This window comes from Lissotriton vulgaris, chromosome 5 (assembly GCF_964263255.1).
Source record: "Lissotriton vulgaris chromosome 5, aLisVul1.2, whole genome shotgun sequence".
Taxonomy (NCBI): Eukaryota; Metazoa; Chordata; class Amphibia; order Caudata; family Salamandridae; genus Lissotriton; species Lissotriton vulgaris.
Genome location: NC_141693.1, coordinates 987,335,938 through 987,350,220, shown reverse-complemented (window position 1 = coordinate 987,350,220; position 14,283 = coordinate 987,335,938). Strand labels below are relative to the sequence as shown.

Below are 14,283 nucleotides of genomic sequence, written 5' to 3'. Positions count from 1 at the left end.
TAACACATTAAGGCAAAGAGGTGGGAAACAAGTTTCACAAGGGAAAGAAAAATGTCCCTGTGAAGAAACAACATTTTAAAAGTGCAAGTGTGTAATTGCTTTATATTTTAGCACGTAGAAATGAAAACCGAGCTACATTGTTGTATGTGTAAATGTTTACAGAGATGAGTACTCCTGGCTTGTTATCAAAGTTGTGGCTCCCCAGAAGCCTGCCTCAAATTCTTTGAAAATTCATTGAAAGTCAGAAATATATCCAATAAGCAAACCTACGATTCTAAATTTCCAGCTTTCCTTTTGAAATGTTTGTGAATTGGGACCATTCTGAACACAATTTATATGCGTCAGAAAGGGAAATATGGATTGTTTTCCTGCTACTGTTAATCTAAGTCTGTTATTGAATGAATTTCTATTGTCATACCAGTTAAATGAGAAGCATACTTTGTTACTATTAATGTGGCTCAGGCTAGCATGACGATTCCCAGGCCAAATTTAAATTAATTACCTATTCTAAATAAGCAGTCTAATTCAGTTGCGTTTTAATTGAGCTAAACTGTTAAATTGTGAACTCATTTTACTCTGACAGTTGGACTTCAACACTAACTAAATAGGTTCTGAAGCAAGTCTTATAAAGAAACCCCTCATTTCAATTAGAGAAAGTGTTAAACCAACGTAGGACACAACAGAATTGAGTGATAAATCTATACTGATGGCTACTTTATATAAGAGATGAATGGAATTTGCCAGCATTTACCACTGGCTTTTTTTAGGGTCTCCTCAGAACACTTGCAAAAGTCTTCCATGAGGGCAAAATCCTGCAAGAAGTCATACAGCTAAAAAGAGTTGGGTTTGAAGAGAATCCTCTGGTTGGGCCTGTCAGCCAGATTCAGTATGGGTGAGTTGACCAAAACAACTTCTTTTCCACATAGTTAGACCTGACATCCTTGGTGTAGGAACCAAAACACGTTTTGCCTTCGTCCTTCTTGTTTTGTTGAATTTGTTTGTTGGCTGTAGATATCTTTAAGCATTACAACTGCCAACCACTGCTAACCAGTGCTGAAGTGCGTTTGCTCTCACCTTAAAGTATGGTACAATTGGCATCTACTTAATTGGCATATTTATTTGAATTGTAAGTCCCTAGTAAATGGTACTCTATGTACCCTGAGTCTGTAAATTAAATGCTAATAGTGGGTCTGCAGTGCTCATTGTGCCACCTACTAAAGTATACTTTTAAACATGTCAGAGATCTTCTACCGCAGCCTGTAGTGCAGTTTTAAACTGACCTTTTGACCTGGCAAAATAAACCTTTTTGGCAGGCCTAAACCTTCCTTTTTAAAACGTATGACTCACCCCTAAAGTAGGCTTTATCGGGAAGGATGCATTGTATTTAATACGTATGAAATGTGTTCTTACGTTTTGCATGTCCTGGCAGTGAAAAACTCCTAAAGGAGTTTTTCACTCTTGTAATGCCTGTCTATCCCATTGACTAACACAGGGTAACTTTATTACCATTAACAAGTGCTAACTTTAGGTTGGGAGCAGATAGAGGAATGTTGTTTACACTCAAATGCATTGTAATTTAAAATGTTATTTAATGGTAAAGTCCGATTTTAAGTCACAATTCTAAAAATGCCACTTTTAGAAAGTTAATGAAACACTCAAAAGGTGATGGGAGGAATGCTTGCAATTTGTCTAACCACTGGCAATCGCTTGGGGTTGCCTCGAAAAACCATCGTTCTTTTGCTCACTATGCCACCTCAGTTGGAGCGCAGCCATATTCAAATCAGTCTTGACCCTGCTCCTCGTGGGAACGGTCCATCTTGAACAGCCAGGCCATGTCCTTGCTGAACCGGAACACAAGTAAGCCAGGACAGGTTTTGCCCTAGTTATGGGCTCATAAGCCGGGTACAGCTTTGTGACACAGTGAACACAGAACCCACCACTCAACATACTTATGCCACTCAGGGCAGTACAGGAAACACACAAAAGGTGATGGGAGGAATGCTTTCAGTTTGTCTAACCACTAGTAATCCCTCGGGGTAGTATTCCAACCCATCGTTCACTGTGTCACTGGAACCAAACTATACCCGGTTGATGATTCCACAACAAGGGCAAAACTAGTCCTGGGCTGCCTGTGTTCCAGTACTGAGAGGGCCTGGCTTGGCAGTTCAGGCTGGACTGTTCCCGTTGGAGCATGGTCAAGTCTAATTTATTTTAATTTTTTCTATTTTATTTTGAGAGTTTTATATAACGCTGGCTAGACCCGGAGGTATCAGAGCGCTTTACATAAGGTTCCACAGGAATTACAAAATTACATCATTTACACTTTACATCAGTTACTAGAAAAACATTTCAAGAGAGTAGAAGACACTATAAAAGGAGCATTAGAAGGTTAAGAGGGTAGGAGTAGATAGGATGGAGAGATGAAGGAGAGTCTGCCCAAAGTCCGGCTGGGTAGGTGACGGCCGAGGATGAAGTCCACAGCCCATCTCCTCTTTAGCTATCGGGTAGCTCCACCGGGCTTCAGCTAAACAGCTAGGTCTCAACAGGAAAACAATTAAAGAGAAAAGAGGAGGGAACAAAACTGATGGGGGAGAGTTGGGAGTCCAAAGGAAGGAGACCTCAGCGGAGGAGAAGACAAGACAAATGTCCGAAAACCAGCTGGGTAGGTGACGGCCAAAGCGGTGTGCCAAAGCCAGTCTCCCCTATAGCTGTCGGAGCAGCTCCTCCGGAGATCGGCCATGCATTTCGGACTCCGCAGGCAAAGGGTGAGGAACAGGGGTAGGTCGAGGTTGTTGATCACTGTGGCTCTGAGGCTGGGGGTTTTCAGCCACGAGGCTTGTCCATGTGAGATCAGTGGCAGAACTAGGTTGTCCAAGCCTGTGAGTGATACTGAAGCGACCATCTCGAAACAACATACCTTCTCATTATAACAGGCAGAGGAAATTGATCACGACTACGGTATTTAATATCATAAAATAGACAATTGAAACAAGTCTAAAACACGCAGCTGTCGGTTCGTCACTTCTTATTAACTAAAATTGATTGTTTTGCTACTTAAAGCGTACTTTGCACAAAAACAAAACATCAGCGACATGCTGTGGCTGTGATGAAGACCCTGGTCGTTAATTGCCAACTTCTGCCACCTAGTTTCATACGTGGGAACGCTCTGCTGGGTACGAGACTGTAAGATACTTTGCTACAACTGTCATCATGTAACAACGTTTCCTACATTCATACACAGCCTTGGGTCGTCTTTAAATTAAGAGCCCGCTTAAACAAGTTCCTCAAACAATCTGAATCAGTTTGTATTTATTTGTTTTCTTGGTGTTTGTGTCATACTTCTCGCGCTGTACTCTCCTATGTGGCATGTTTTCCTCAACCCCATTTCGGGAAGCCAGACAGCCTAAGATGGCTGCCAACTCACGTGCTCAGTGGAGGGCGGAGTTCGCTCTTCCTGCTTCTGCTTAGCAATTAGTTCGCGATCAGCCTCCCAATAAAAGCACATTATTTTGTTTCAATTTCAGCTTTACAGATCATAAAACACAGGGAATAGGAATCTGCCTGTTTTCTTGTCTTTATTTCTTAGCAAAATAATCACTATGCTATTAGAAACACAGAATATCAATTAGCAAACAAATTCTGACAGTGGAGTGAGTCTATGAAGAAATTCCATATAGGCCTTTATGTGTCATCTCTAAAATTAGTTCTTACAATGGCGTTGAGTCTTCATACTGAGATTAGCAGTTCTTTACAATGATCAGTTCCACCTGGACAAGACAGCATCTCTTAGACAACAACAGTCTCTGCCAGGAGACAACTCTCTTTATAAAGCACCTATAGTCTTAAAGATGAAAGTGGTTTCCACCAGCCTAAATTAGAAGGACAGTGTGCGGGCATACCAGGGTTCAGGATATATCATGACATGTCCGTAGCGTTTTCACTGCACAAAGATCATTGGACACTACTAACCTTATAACTATAACCATATCACCTTTTAACAACACCATTGTGAATATAACAGCTGCTATGGGTAAACCAAGGTCTGAATTGTATCCTTTTGGCAGAACCTCCCCCATTTACTAACTAAAAATACAGACCCCATCTAGGCAACTTCCCAGAGAGGACAAAAGGTATCAATGAGAGGTCAGCATTTGGCACACAAAAGATTGACTTTTTGGATCCTTTGTATTTACACTCCACAACAATTATATGTGCTCAACCTACTCCTAATTGGTTGAATATTGGCATTCACGGATGTGAATGTCACATCCGTGATCACAGAACCAAAAGGTAGGCATGTATGAAAATGGCCTACACATTTTTAAAGCCATTATGTGCAAGTGTCCGGCCACAGTTTCCGAGAACCCTTCACCACACAGCACTAATGAGACAATATGTCCAATTGTTTTTCTGCATGCACACAAGGCACACATTATCAGCGCCATCCAACTTAAAGATACGCTCCTGGGTGCCCTAACCAGTTCTCTGGATTTCTATGGCCCAAAAAAAAAATCATGTCGCATGAAAAGATCATGTGGTTCGTCGAATACAGACCTCTTTCACAGTTTGGAGCATCTAATTCTTCTGATCATTACTTTGTAGGATGAGCTGGGCATGTTCTCTCTGGTCCAAGTCTAAACGACGTTCAAATTCCAGTTTTTCAATCATTTTCTGTTCCTTCCCCTTCTCGTAATCTGAGATTTTGTTCTGCCACTCGGACTCCTCTCTCATGCACCTGGACAAAGTTCTGTCAACATAGTCAGAAGCAGAATCTACCACATCACTTTCCAGGACGGACAGCAGATACTACGAGGGAGGGCAGTACTCAATCCCACACTCTTTACACAGGAACTGCTGGATAGATTCTGTGCCATTAAGACACACTAGGTGGAGGATAGGTCATAATAGCAGCATCAAGAGTCAAGGTCTCCAGAGTCCGTACATAGGCCAAGGTCTGTGGTAATTCACGTAGCTTGTTCTCACCGATACTGAGGATGCGTAAACTTCGAACCCCGTCGACTTTGCTGGGTAATGCCTTTAATTTATTACCTTTTACATTGAGAGTCTGGAGCTGCACCAGTTCACCTATAGAGTCCGGGAGGAACAGCTGGTTTCTTTCCAAATGTATCAACTGGAGGGATGACAGCTGGCCAACGTCATCTGGAAGGGATGTTATCTGATTGTTGTGAAGATCTAAAACCTTTAATGTTGTGAGATCCAAAACGTGGCAGGATTTGGGTATGAGACAGGCATGATAGATAGTTTGTGTGAACAATCAATACCTTGTTTTGCAAGACTTTACATGTTGAGAAAGCAGCATCTGGAATCTCAGAGATTTCACATTTGGATAAATCCAGAATATCATCAGCCCCAGCTTCTTTAGCCAGGCACATCTGATACTCAAATCGTTTTCTTCCCTCTTCACTTTGCTTTTTTCTCCGGCCAAACAGCGGCATCTTCTCTTTCAATCTCAGTCACTGCGATGCCAGTGTCCGCAGTGCACTGGTCACACAGGATCCTGAGAGCGCGTAATCGGGCACCAGTGCTGTTTTTACTAGTTGATATCCCATAGAATTGCTGTGTCTCCAGCTTATTTGCATATAGCTTGGTCCAAACTGAGATGATGAAGATGATTGCATTTTATATTGTGCACAGCTTCTCCATTGAGTGAGAGTCCCGGCGTGACACTCCCAAAAATGGAACCTAGAAGCCTTGCACTTTTATAAATGGGGGAGACTGTGTTTGGAGTGCCGCTTACCCACGTTGAAGGCTTAAAAATATGCTGGAGCCCCTCTGCTGTTTGGTCCTGCCTGTGAGCGCGCCGTGTCCCTGGTTGCTGGTCCCCCTCGCCGCCGCTTACACTGCCATCACTGAGTGGCCGCCGAGCGGGGGGACTACAACCCCCAGAATACTTGGTGACTCTTCCCCGCCCACCCACGCCCACTTCCGCGCCCGGAGGCGCAAAAAACCATTGCTGCTTCCTGGGTGGAGCGGGAGACTGTGTTTGGAGTACCGCTTACCCATGTTGGAGGCTTAAAAATATACTGGAGCCCCTCTGCTGTTTGGTCCTGTGCTGTGAGCGCGCCGTGTCCCTGGTTGCTAGTCCCCCTCGCCGCCGCTTACACTGCCATCACTGAGCGGCCGCTGAGTGGGGGGACTACAACCCCCAGAATCCTTAGTGACTTTTCCCCTACCACGACCACTTCCGCGCCCGGAGGCGCTAAAACCATCGCTGCTTCCTCCGCATGGAGGGACGCGCGCGGGACTAGCCAGGCTAAGCCTGGTCAAAGGGCGGGCTGTCTGTGGCCATCCGGGGCAGGACGAGGCAGGGCTGGGCAGGGCTGGGCCACCCCTCTTGGTCCTGCCGTACTGATCCGTTTGGACCATCACTATTGCAAGCCTAAGGTTCTTTACATTGTAGATCTAGAGATTCATTTATCATCTGAACCATGGGTAAAAACACCCCTGTCACAACACGATCTAGTACCAGACAGAAAAAGTGCACTACTACCCCTTTACCAAGTTTGACCGCAATAGATAGAATGTTGCAGAAAACAATAGGGGTAGTTGTAACAGCTATAGAGAGCACTGAGAGACACCTGTCACTACCCCCTAATATGTGTCTTCCTTCATTACTCACTAACACCACTGCAAACTCCTCTGATTCTATACTCTTGGAGTCCTATGCTGAGCTCCCAAGGACAGAGGGTAATTACATCACCTCGCCACTACAAAACCCACCCTTTGCATCACTCCCTACTGCTAGCAGACTCTCACAAACCCCAACTCTGCAGCTCCTAGACCTTCTTGTGGAGTCCTCACTCTCAAAAAACGATTCAATTGACCTAGAGGGTTTGGATGCCTCCTCTTTAGTGCCCTTAACACAGGTTAATTTCTTAAATGTACTAGATAGGCCACTAACTCTGTTAACCGATGAGGATACAAACCCTCGAAGCCATAATGACTTGATATTAGCCCAGGGGGCTACTTTAATAAATGATGCTTCTTCCTCTAAAACGGTTAATCGATACCCCCAAACTCGAGCAAATACTCGAGGTACTACAAGGAATAAAAAGACAGAAACCGCACAAAAAGGGAGGAAGCTAAAAACAGCGAAAATTGTGGATCCCGCAAATTCCGAATCAGGGTTACCTCCAGGTAGGGTTATAGTAGGGCCTGATGATGAACAAGGGAGACCTATTCGAACCACTTTAGACATCTGTGCAGAAATGATCTCTCCCGCCCTTACAGAGGATGTTGGAGGGTCAATGGCGCATATGGAGCATGTTGTTAGATCACTGAACCTCCCCCTCCTCGAAAGAATAAAACTGGTAAATAAAAAGTTGGAGAGATTTGAACAGTCAACTTTAGATAACTTTACCTCCCTAAAAAATATGATAAAACTTGAATTAGGAGGGAGAATGGAGAATCCAGCACCACCGCTTGGGGATCCTGCAACTGCCAGAGGAACTGCAAATGGCATAGCCCCTGTTCAATTGAGGGAGGTAGAGATTCAAAATGTTCCTATCAGTAATATACAGACCAAAGAAGTCCCTGGTAAAAGTGTACAAGGTACAATAAGTAGTGTGGGTAAAAGTGCGACGGACAGGGTTGCTTCTTCTGAAGGTGTACAAAAATCAAAAGACAACTATGACATAAATCCAAAAGTCCCACTGGTAACGATCGACTTACCACCAGAGTCGCTACCATATGTAACAGTGCTTACTGGCCAGAATCTTATCAAGAACTAAAAAACAAAGTGATATTCTGGTTAAATAAGAACAGGCCGATCCCTAGACACTTGAAAGGAGAAGTATTGTTTGTTAGAAGGGTCAACTGGGTAGGAAGAAGACCAAAAGATATACCGGGAGACACAATTATTGTTAACTTCAGGGATATCAATGTAGTAAGAATAATTTGCAATGAACAGCACTACATGGACAGGGGCCCTATTCGAATAAAAAACCTCATTTATTTTTATATCTTGAAGGCTATGCGAATACCTGGGCGCCAGCAAACTATGGCTTATGAAGAGACGTCGGGAGGCTATAACATCTATCTTCCGATAGCTACAAAAAATCGCTATACAGAATTATATGGGCTAGATGAGGTCGGCTGACTGGGAGAAACCAATGGAAATGAAACAGGCAACACAATAGTTAACTCTATCCAGGGGAGGGAGGTTAGGTGTAACACAAGGGAAGTAGCCAAACAGGGTTCTGATCCCGTTGTGTTGGATCAGCTGGAAAATACTAACCCACCTACATTGACAAGCCAATGAGGTATAAATATGGACCATAATCACTCTGATGGCAAGGCAATTGCTGTGGTTAAACTAATCTCCTGGAATATTGCTGGAATAAAGAAAAATGTGTCTGACCCCACATGGCACGACTATATTAATTGTGGGGACCTTATCTTATTCCAAGAAACATGGGGAGTAGAACATCACTTTAAAGTAGGCTACAGGTCATTTTACATACCGGCAACAAACCTAAATAAAGGTAGACCTTCTGGTGGTTTGATAATCTGGGTTAAAATTACATTGGGTATTCATTTTAAACAGATAGATTCTAACAGCCCTGACATTTTGGTTATAAAATCACAAGAGGTTAAAGGACGGGCAACTTGTATTATTAACAGCTAGATAGTATGATCTTCACCTTAGACCACAAAACCGTGTTGATCATAGGGGGAGACTTCAACAGGAATTTTGAACCAGTTATGGGCCTAGAAGATATTTATGGGAAGAAGACGCAGCCAATAATATTCCCAGCATTGATGCAAGACATACAATAGCATGCACAAAAGGTGCCCTTCAACTGTTAAAAATAACAATGGAACATGGTCTACACTCTTGTAATGGGCGACTTCCATCAGACTGCCCAAGTAAACCTACCTTCAAAAGAGGTTGTTGTGCCAGCCATTTAGATTATATACTAGTTTCTTTAAGCCTTTGGCCAATGCTTCTTGACCTGAAGGGGGATAACCGCATAGAAAGCGACCACTTGCCTCTCTCTTTGACCATTCTTAGTTCACCGTTCATGTCTCCTACCGAGAAGGTCTCTCGAGATTATAATCCTTCACACGTCCCTTTAGAGTCTAACAACCGCAGGTCTTTGAAATGGCCCGCTGTGATGGGTAATGCAGGCATCATTAAGAAAATTTACCAACTCTATGTAACACTTATGTCACCTCTAGTCGATACTAACACTGAGGGTTCCTCCCTAACAGAACTGCATGGGAATCTGATATTGCAACTTAGCGAGATTCTCTCAAAAGGGATAAAAAAAGCACAATTTGGCCGTAACAACCGTCCTAAGGAAGGAATCTCGTATAATAAAGCTTGTCGCCAGGCCAAATCGCAATTAATAAAAGCTGTAAAAGGGGACCAAATAAATATTGTCAGAGACAAAAGGGCGCACTACAAAAAAAACATCTTATTAGCTAAAAAAGAATGGGATGGAAAAGTTTGGACGGATTTGCTTCAAGCGTGCAAGCTAAATAACCAATCATTGTTTTGGAATCTCATTGCCAGAGGTACTAAAGAATGGACTCCATCTAGGGATAGGTTTTTGGAGGAAAACATCTGGGTGAAACACTTTTCTGCTTTGTACTCGAGTGGAGGGGATGAGGAAGAGTGGATATACGAACACACAGAATTAAACCCGTTCGAAACGCCCCTAACATTTAGTTTGACAGACACCATATTAGATATCAATGCAGTCAAACAGGGCAAAGCTCCAGGCCCAGAAAGAATACCAGGGGATCTTTGGAAACATGAGAATCTCCTGTGGGCTCCGTACATTAATTTGCTCAGTAATGATATTGCAAGAGGAGCCCCAATCCCGGAGACTTGGCGAGGTGCCTAAATTGTGACTATTTTCAAGAAGGGAGACAGACTTAATCCATCACACTACAGACCTATCAGTTTAATAGATGTCCTCCAAAAAATGTTTGCTCGCCAACCTTTAAGTAAACTAAATACATGGATCGAGGATAATTCCATTTTAACAAAATACCAGGCAGGGTTTAGAGTTAGAATTAGTTCGGTAGGCCAAGTTTTTAGATTCCTAATTCTAATTTGGAAATATATTAACATAAGGAAGTCCCACTTATATGTAGCATTTGTGGACCTAAGAGCGGCCTTTGATATGGTCCCCAGGGGGAAGCTATGGAAATCATTAAGGGACATGTGTGTCTCTGGGGCCATCCTCCAACAACTGATCAGTCTGCACGAGGGAAACTATGCAAGAGTGAGGTGGGGACCTAATGGAGAGCTAACAGAGAGAATAGATATAAAGAGAGGCGTCAGGCAAGGTTGTGTCATGGCGCCAACCGTCTTCTCTCTTTATGTAAATGATATTCCAGACACCCTCTTGGGCTGCGAGCATGACTCTCCCAAGTTGTGTGGTCAAGCCGTTCCGGCCTTATTATTTGCAGACGACACGATTTTAATCTCCCAGACCCCAAAGGACTACAGAACCTGCTGAATAAATTTCGGTCTTACTGTCTGGTTAAAAATCTTGAAATTAACTCTTCTAAAACTAAGGTCATGACGATCAGTCCTCACAAATGTTTTAACAAAGTTTTTATTGTAAATAACGAGAAGATTGAACACGTGCAAAATTTTAAATATTTGGGTATTACCCTCGATACTAAAATTACTTGGAAGCCACAAATAGAAAAATCGAGGTTAATACTAACACAAAATCAAGCCCCCATAATTAGGAAGCATAAGAATAGTCCTGTTAGAGCAGTTTCACCTGCACTAGAACTATTTAAATATAAAGCTCAATCGGCCACCCTATATGTGGCAGAACTGTGGGGCCACGTAGCCAGAGATGCATTCGCAGTACAAGAAAATAGCTTTTTTAGACAACTTCTAGCTGTCCCAGGTTGCACCCCTTTAATTCCTTTATTCTGTGATTTGAATATACGCCGTTCCGATGATTATGCCTCTCTACGTCCACTACTATACTGGGTTCGTCTGTGGTCTACCGATGAGCTAGTGGACTATAGAGAAGCACTAAAGGAAATAATGCAAATAAAGAACACTATTCGGTTGACATGGTTGGTGCACATTGAAAACTGGTTCTTAAAGCTGGGCCTATATAGTTTTTGGACAGATCCGGACTCCCTTACTCATTCCTCAAAAAAATTGCTTAAGGCAAGGTACTGGGAATATACCCACAGTTGTTTAATTCAAAATCCTAAAGTAGGAATATTGACCCTTACATTTTTGGATGTTAAAATTGAAAGTAAATTTGAAAGCTTTATGGATGAAATCCAGCCCCCTGTGGCTAAATCATTGTATTTAAAGTACCGTTATGGCATCCTACAACTTAAATCCAGAACATCAACGTGGGCGTGTAACAAAGGACCCTGTGGCAGTACCAAATTGGACTTATGTGAATTGTGTGATATGATTATTAGGGAGGATGAGGCCCACGTTTTTTTGTATGCCCTGCATACTTGCAGGCAAGGAAAAAGTGGATTAAACCCATTTGCCTCCTCTTATGCTTTCGGCATATCAAAGATGGGGAGCGTGTGTTTAAGGCCGACACATCACAGACTATAGTATTTTGTCTGAGCCGTTTTTTTCTTGCTGTGGCGATAGTTAGGAAAATAAACGGTTTAAAAATGTGACAGTACTGTCAGGACAAGTACCGATATGATATGTATTGATCTTAACCTGAATACATTTTATGAAATTACTCTGGTTTTTATCAAGCCCTGTCTATATATTCTTAACCCTAACTGCACATGTGTAAGGTCTTATAGACTCCCATGATCCAAATACCCATTACTTCTAACAATTTTAATTTAATGGTTCCTGGTATTTTTAAGTTACCTCTTAAAAAGCTATTTATTATATTTATTCTTCTATATTGTACTACCTCACCCACGGATGCTTGGACTTGTTACAAAGGACTGATGAATTCAAACTATGTCTGGAAGAATCCTTAATGTCTCCTTAAATTGTGAGCTGTCCAAAGTTAAATATTCATTGAGCAGATATTAATATACGTATGTGCACACCAAATTCATTTTCCCCAATTGGCATATCTTGTTTATAATTAATGTTTTTAAATTATTGTATTGTATTCTTTTATGGTTGTTCCAACCGAAATAAAGATATTGAATGATAAATAGCCATGTCTTAAGTTTTTTTAAAAAATCTAGGATTGGGGGGATTCATCATCTGGTCAAATGGTTTGCCAAAGACCCAATGGAGTCTTTCCAAAGAAAACAATTTCAGTTTTCTCTTCATTACATTTAAGTTGCTAGACACTGGAAAATGGCCATCAGGCAGATTTTAATTTGGCCACCCTCTAGCTCAGTACCTTTGTCCCAGGTAAAGAGCAGTTGTGTATCATCCGCATAGGAGATCGCTTTAACTCCCAGCACTTGTCCAAGTTGCAACAGATGGGTAAGGTATATATTGAAAAGAGTGGGACTCACAGCAGACCCCTGAGGGACTCCACCCAGCATGTCCTGAGGGGTGGTAATGTAAGGAGGTGTCCAAACGTGCTGGATCCTCTCAGCTAGTAAAGACGTTAGCCAGTCTAATGCCTGTCCTGTTACTCCAATGTCCCAGAGACGATCCAGCAGAATCGAATGGGGGACCGTATCGAATGCTGCTGATAAATCCAACATAATCAGTATTGCTGCTTCTCCTGCATCCAAAGTTCCTCTAATATGTTCTGATACTTCTGTCAGAGCAGTCTCCTTACTGTGTTCCCTCTAAAGCCAGACTGACTGGGGTGAAGTAAATTGTTTGCTTGCAAATAGCAAGACAGCAGCTTATTCACCAGTTTTTCCAGAATTTATGATAAGGTCAGCAGAAGACATATCAGTCTATAGTTGGCAGGGAGAGCCGGATTAGCTACAGGCTTTTTCATCAGTGGGAGATCTTTGCCTGCTCCCACCAACTTGGAATTGTAGCCATTCTAATTGAAGTGTTTAAAATTAAATTGACCTACAGATTGATAGTAGCGGTCATTGCTGCCAATAATTTAGGAAGACAAGGATCAACAGGTGACCCAGATGTAATGGTCTTCAGAGCCCGCAGGGAGAACTCCAGAGAGATAGATTCAAAATAACTCCGCTTTACCTTAGGAGGAGAAATCAGAATGGCTTGGTTTCTTAACCCAGAGTTTTCCTGTGGTCTTAAACCCACTGACAAGCTGGCTTGAATACTTGCAATCTTAGTGTAGAAACAATGCAAGAGCTATTCTGTCCATTTTATAGAAGCTGGATGGGAGCTTACACATGCAGAGGGGACCATAAAGCTCTTCACGATCGATAAATGCATGGAGTGCAAAATAATGATGGATTGCGGTGCTGCCCAAGTAATTTCAAGTGGCTGAGCTGAATTAAAGCATTCCATTCATCACTTTTTCTCAATTTTTAGAAAGATGGCATTTTCTTGTCCCAACCATCTTTGCTTTTTCCCAATATCCGAGGTCACATGACTGCGAATGACTCTGTTGTTGGGGTTTGTGGATTGTTTTCAGACAGTAAACACACAGAAAGGCTTAACCGCAGCTGCAATTCCGCCGCGGTGCAGCAGTTTAGCAGAGTGGGCGGGGGCGCGGTGGCCAGAGGACGTGCACAGCACTACAGAGGTAGTGCCCGCGACGGCTGTTGCCCAACGAATGCAGAGAAGGGCTTAGGTGCCCCCGACACAAAGGCTTGCACCAACTTTAAATATTGGATCTTCAGAGGCACTCAGAAAAACCCTCCCGGACCTGTAGAACTTAAAGACGAAGGACTGCATGGCTGGCAGAGAACTTCCCTCCTGCTTAAAGAACTAACTTGCTGCCTGAGACAGAAGATTGGACCTCCTTGCCTTCATTCCAGGCTAATCAGAGTGACTCCACTGGTCAGTTGGCTGACCACCTATGTGTGCTCCAGGGACACAACTCTTCGGAGGCCTCCCTTCAACTGACCAGCTGACCTACTGCAACTGCAGTTGCCTGGACCTGCAACTGTACCTGTCTGAACCCTGCTGGCCTCTGCTGGTGTGAGTCCAAGAGGGTCCAAGCGGTGCCACCAGGTTCTGGACCCTTTGCTGGCATCAGAGTGTTCTCCTCCTTGAGAAAAGGTGAAAATTCTGAAGTTTGGTTCCTCGAAAACGGGACTGTTCCCACTGAAAGTCTGCCACCCATGATGAACACCAATGCGAACCTCTGATGTAACTTACTCTTCATACCAAAAACAACAGTCGGCAGTGATCGGCAACGCAAGACATGCACTTTGCTCTACAGCCGTGACAGC

The 14,283-nt window shown here is 43.0% G+C and overlaps 1 protein-coding gene across 1 annotated transcript in view; it reads left to right on the top strand.

The window, feature by feature from the left end:
• Positions 1–14,283, top strand: part of ABCC2 (ATP binding cassette subfamily C member 2) — a 687,938-nt gene that overhangs the window by 417,033 nt on the left and 256,622 nt on the right. The gene's annotated exons all lie outside the window — the stretch shown is intronic.